General features: G+C 44.6%; 1 protein-coding gene across 1 annotated transcript in view; it reads right to left on the reverse strand.

The window, feature by feature from the left end:
• LOC118162574 (opsin-5-like) overlaps positions 1 to 5,169 on the reverse strand; it is a 41,933-nt gene extending 36,764 nt beyond the window's left edge. Inside the window, exon 1 of the mRNA XM_035318806.1 lies at positions 5,054 to 5,169. The gene's annotated coding sequence lies outside the window, so the exon portion shown is untranslated. The remainder of the gene's footprint in view (positions 1 to 5,053) is intronic.
• Positions 5,170 to 5,865: the final 696 nt, after the last annotated feature.

The following is a 5,865-nucleotide window of genomic DNA, read 5'->3' on the forward strand; positions in this document are numbered from 1 at the left end:
ACGGCAGGTGGATGTCAGATCCCCACGGATGTGACCAACAAAGTAACAGCAATGGCTCTATTTTCTTTCAACCCCAAACCCCACATTATTCTGCACTCTGGACTCCTTCCTTCAGTCAGACTTCTCAAAGCTGTGCCCATGACCTCTGCAGCCCATGTGGAAAAAGCTTTGAATTCTGCCTCCCTCCTCTTAAGTCTGGACCCCTCAAGCAGCCAGAACAACATACAGGGTCCTGAGCTCAGCAAGGAGCTTTCTGGGAGCACAGACACACAAACCTGATATCAGTCAGCTGTGGACTCACCACAAGTTACAGAATTAAGTTTCCAACAATCATTTGCATTTCTATAACCCACCTGTAACTTCACTGCTTCCACATCTTTTCCCCATGAAGTCAGCCTGTCCTCAATAAAATAATGGTTAAAGTGTTTCTGTACATTTTGTCATATATTCCCACCTTTTCTCTCTTTTGAATAAGGAATTTGAAATATTTTTTTTCCATCATGGGAAACAAAATGAATTTTCCTAGGTCCCTCTCCATGAGGGCATGCACAACCACACAGAAAGAAGAGCTTCATTGCACAGTGGAAACCCTTTCAGGATGTTTTTGAAAACCACCACAGAACATGGTGGAAAGAATGCGTTTTTACCAATTACTTCACAAATACCAGGTAAGTTTTTGAAGTACGTAGTCATACTCTTCTTGATCTGAACCACTAACAAAAGTGAAGTCGAAATGCTGGGCATGCTGTGACTTCTTGGTAATATCCATCCAAAAAACATCAAAAGGAATACACAGAACTCCTGAATATATCAGTGAGCTGGAGCTGCCATCTCTGCAGGTGCAAACGTTTAGTTTTAGAGTTAGTCACTTGCATTCAGTTGTTCTTTTCACTTTAAAATTTTCACACTAAACCTATTCAGTCTCTTCATGCAGTATAAAATCCTTGTTACACAAGCACTGCTCCTTAATCAGGCACAAATTCTAAAGATTTTCTTGTTTCCTTTTAAGTCTATTTATAAAAACTGGCATCTCTCTGCAGTCACTGGCAGCTTTGGAAATGGGCAGTTTTATGGATTTTCCACTCTGAGTAAAACCTTTTTTTCCCCTCATACATGTTTAAAAGAGATCATTAAAAGACACAGTGGGTTATAAATGCAAATACCTCATGAATTGATCAAATTGCCATCTCTCTCAGCAGTTAACGCTGCTGATAAACACTGTGTAGAGCTCTTAGAGCAGGAACATTTGCCCACAGCCCCACCAAAATCTGTTTTTTTTTGTTTGTTTGTTTTGTTTTTTTTTGAACAGTGAGGCATTAAAAACCTTTATTATTATTATTATTATTATTATTACTATTTTATCCCTTTCTAACTCACTGGCCCTGTCGGTTGCAGGCTGCTTTTCCCCTTCCATTTTCATCATGTCTCAACGGTTTCTCCATGCCAATAGTATTGGTGAGATGAGACCCCACTCTGCAGTCAGCGGTGTCTTCTGCTCTTTACCCAAATGTAATGAAAGGGACGTGCCAACATCCAAATCACCCCATTTACTGACTATGCATGCACTAAAGGCCAAGCTGCCTCTGCATACAGCTGCTCTGCCAGGGCTTGGGAAGCTCCTGAAGTGTAGGAGATGGGAAGCACCACAAGAAAACCTAACAACTCTCAACAGGGATCTCATACAGTCTCTGTAGACTCACAGAAGGCATCATTTGAAGGTATTTGCAAGAAGTACAAATTAATTATAAAACAAGCCCAGATCAGTGCTCCAGAGCCTAAAACCAGCCAATCTGTCTGCAAGTTATAATTGCCTCTAGAAGCTTCATAATTCTGGCATTTTGGCCACAGAAAGTAATGGTAAATATAAAGTACTGAGAAATGGGGAAAGGGTTGGCAGTGGAGCTACAAGCAAGTTTCTTCTTCTGGTAGTCAATTCTTTCTAGGCTTTTTATCTTTACTGTACCTTTTTGTTTCTGTTATGTGGTTTGGGGGATGTGGAGACCGGAATCACAAATACTACCAATACATTATTGAATTGCACAGTGAAATAATCAAGTTCTCCATGTTGCTCCCATTGCAGTCTAGGGTCACATCTGGCTCCATATCAGCACCACAATCACTTTATGCATCTTATTCCACAGAGGAAAAGATGTGGGTTTACTCCCAAAAAGTGAGGAGCCACCCATGCACTGCCATTACCTGGCTTCTAGCAACACCTACACTAGCCTTTTTGTTCTCTACATTAATCTGCAAGCTGTTTTCAGACAGTTACAATGTGCTAAGGCCACTGTCCATAATGATGTCTCTCTAAATCAACCCTGAAAACTTATAACAAACACTCACTGGTTCAACCCCAACAAAGACTTTGTTTAAAACCATCCTTTCCTGCCCTACTGTTTTCTCCAGAGAACATCTGCTTTATCCGTGTGATTTTTCTTCATTTCTTTGGAGCCTAAAGCTCTTTTCTTAGAAAAGACTTCCTTCATTCACACTTTTACATCTGTCTGTAGTGAGGACATATCCTTCCTTATCGGCAGCTGAGTCACAGCTGCTCTCACACCTTTATTCCACCATCCTTTTAAAAGACTTTTGTTCACAACAAAGGCTTAAGATATTCAATTTTCTTCTAAATTCAAAGTTCCTTCTTTAAATAATTAAGGATTTCTGTTTTCTCTCATTTACCTCATCCATATTATTAATGGGACAGGTACAATCCTTTCATCTAACTGCATCATTTTTGTACCTGTCATTGTCCTCAACTGTTTCTTTTAGCTGTCTCTGATTCTCCTCTGGCATATCTTGATTTTCTTTTTTCCCAATGACACCTTTTCATGTTTTAAAGCTACATATGAAGATCACATATCCTTCCTGCCTTCTTCCTCTCTTTGCTTTGTTCAAACTTTTATTGGCTGTAGTATCTTGACACTACAGAACTCACATCAAGTCTCTGGAAAACAGTGTAAAGAACTCTCCTTCCATGTGCTTCCTCAGGGGCAGCTCTAAGAGAGCTCTCGGATCTCCTTCATGGCATCAGGCTTAGAGGCATTTGCTCTGAAGTAAGGAGTAAGCAGTCTAACTGCGTGTGACTCAAGGGAACAGTTCTTATGTCTCACAATATTTTTGTTAGTCCTGAGGTCTTTTGGGATGTTTGGAAAGCTGCCTCAAGGTTTTTCTCAGTTTCTGGAGCTTAGAGGCTCTTGAGACTTCAGTGATTCTTGGCCTGGTGTCATGGGGAGACACTACAGGGTGCTACAGGGAATCTGCTGCAGACCTACATTAAACCCTGTAATATGTTTTCAGCAAAATTAATCCCATCTGGGTATATCTCCTCCCAGGTATTTCCTCACTTCTGGGGAACAGGAGGATGGTGAGACAAAGGGGGAAAACTTAACATTGGGTTTGGTCCCTTGGAAAGGACTCCCAGCCTGCAAACCTTTTCCAGAGCTCTGGGAAAGTCTGCCCAAATGCTCAAAGCAGTTCTGCACAGCTGCCTCATTTCTCCCTATTACACAACAGAGATCTTGATTCTCTGTGCAGAAAAAGGTTAGAATACATTGCTGCAAAAAAGTAGCATTATCCCTTTCCTGTATGACAAGTTGTAGCAACAATTATGGCAGGCACAGTTGCTAGCACTCACATTTTGCTGGGCTTTTGCAGATAGTTTGAAAATATATATTACTCTGCTATAGTATTTTGCCCTACAGATCTTGCCTTGTTGATGCAAACACCGTGACACCAGCCTTAGTCAACAAAAATATTGGACTTGCCATATTCCTCCAGTATACAATAATTTCCAAAGGATATGGTAATCAAACCAGCTCAGAACCCCTTAGCAGCATCACTGTTAAATAGTCTTGGCGTAAAGTGCCTATCCGAATCCTTCTGTTTGTTAACTGGGCTGCAACCACTTGCTCCAATGCAAAGACAGCAGATAGACAGCCACTAGTACCCACAAAGTCTGCATCGCCCAGTGCTACACTATGCCTTTCTTTAAGAGTCTTTCATTTCCTCACTACCAGTGAAAAAATGAAGCTGACACACGGACAAATATCAAAACCAGTAATCTCTTTCTGTATGAGGATAAAACTATGCTACCTGGTATTCAACTTTCTTTTGATTGGAAGCCATCTGAACTGAATTTAGAGTTGCTGTTCACAAAAAGCAAGTTGGAAATTCACAGCTGAGATTTGTTTCATATCGTAGAAACATTTTTTGTTTCAGGTCCAGCTATAACCAGTATATGAGGGGCTGCACAAATGACAAACAAATCTATGTCCCATACTTTCAGTAATCAAAGCTCAACTTTGCTAACAAATGCTCAGAGACTCAGACAAACAATTTTCTAAGCTGCCACAAGCAGCAGTACATTTGAAAACAAAATACTCAACACAAAAGCCACTACAAAATGAATATATTAAATCAGCCGTCCTACCAACCTCAGGAGCATTCAATCCATGCAGTTCAGCCCTCAGCTATCAATTATTTTTATAGATCATGGGATTTTTAGAGAGTAAGTTCCAGATTTGTATTCTTTGTCTAATGGTTTGAGAGCCTAGGAAGTAACATGTTCAGGCTTTTGGCAGAAGCTGAATGGATAGCAGACTACTTGAAATCAATATAAGATTTTCCTGTAACTCCCCGAATCCTGGGACTGGTGGCACAAAGCCATCAGTGTGGCAGGATGGAAATCAAAGCAATCAAAGATTGGAGAAGACACACAGCGTGAAACAGCTAGGTTAAAATTCTTCCACTTCCACGCTACGTGCGGTGGATGCGATGCCTCTCGGGGCTGGCGGAGCTCCCCCGACACCTGCACGAGGGAGCACCACGGAGCTGCGCTCGGTAAGCAGTCCCCAGACAGGGGTCCCTCCCGAAGTATTTATCAGCATTTATCACAAGTCCCTCCAAAAAGCCAAATAGCACAGGCTGCTTGAGCCCGGCATTCGCGGTTTTGCAAAGCTCAAATAAGCCTGGAGGAGGAGGAGGAAGAGGAGGGGGATGAGGAGGAGGAGGGGGACGAGGAGGAGGAAGAGGAGGAGGGGGACGTACTCACGCACAGCTGCTCCCCACACGATCACCTGAGAGCCTCGGGCGCCGGCTCCCCACGCGAGTTCCCCACAGCCCCTGCAGGCTCCGGGCACCCCCACGAGGTCCCGCAGCCCCCGGCCCCAGCCCCGCTGCCGCCCCCCTGCCGCTGACCTCGGAGCCGGGCTGCGGCGCTGCTGCCGAGCCGAGGGCAGGCCCGGCCCCCCAGGGGGATCCGCGGGGAGGGGGAGCCGGGGATGCTTTGCCCCAAATCCGCCGGGCGCCACTCAGGCAGGACGGAGCTGTGGCCGCGCCGATCTCGCTGGAAGAGCAGCAGTAATAAAGCTCGGCACTGGGGTGAAACAAAGCAAAATAAAACCAGCCCCCTTATCTTCACCATAAAAGCTGGTATGTTCCCAGCGCTTTGTGACAGCCCATCCCTCGACATCATCTTCTGCACACCGAGGGGAAGAGGCAGCCCTAAAGAGCACAGGGTTCGGACTTTGATTTCCCGTGTTGAGGACGGGGGCCTGGGGCTCCCCACCCCGCAAGCCCAAATACTCCAAGCTTGGCTGCAGTGGAACCAGGGCTGCTGCACAGCCTTGTCGTGCAGCTGGGTCTCCACAGGCATCTGAGCAGAAGTACCCAGGGGTCTGGTGAAGACAACCTCTTCTAGGTCACCCAGGCTCCGTAGGAGGTCAAATACAGCAAAACGATGGAAGTAACAAGCACACATCTGCACACACACCTAGCACCAAGCACAGCTGGATTCATCATGCCTTCAGCACAAGCTGAGAGAGAAAGGTCTCTGCAAATAGAAACAGCAATGCACGGGGCTGA

Source organism: Oxyura jamaicensis, chromosome 2 (assembly GCF_011077185.1).
Source record: "Oxyura jamaicensis isolate SHBP4307 breed ruddy duck chromosome 2, BPBGC_Ojam_1.0, whole genome shotgun sequence".
Classification (NCBI taxonomy): domain Eukaryota; kingdom Metazoa; phylum Chordata; class Aves; order Anseriformes; family Anatidae; genus Oxyura; species Oxyura jamaicensis.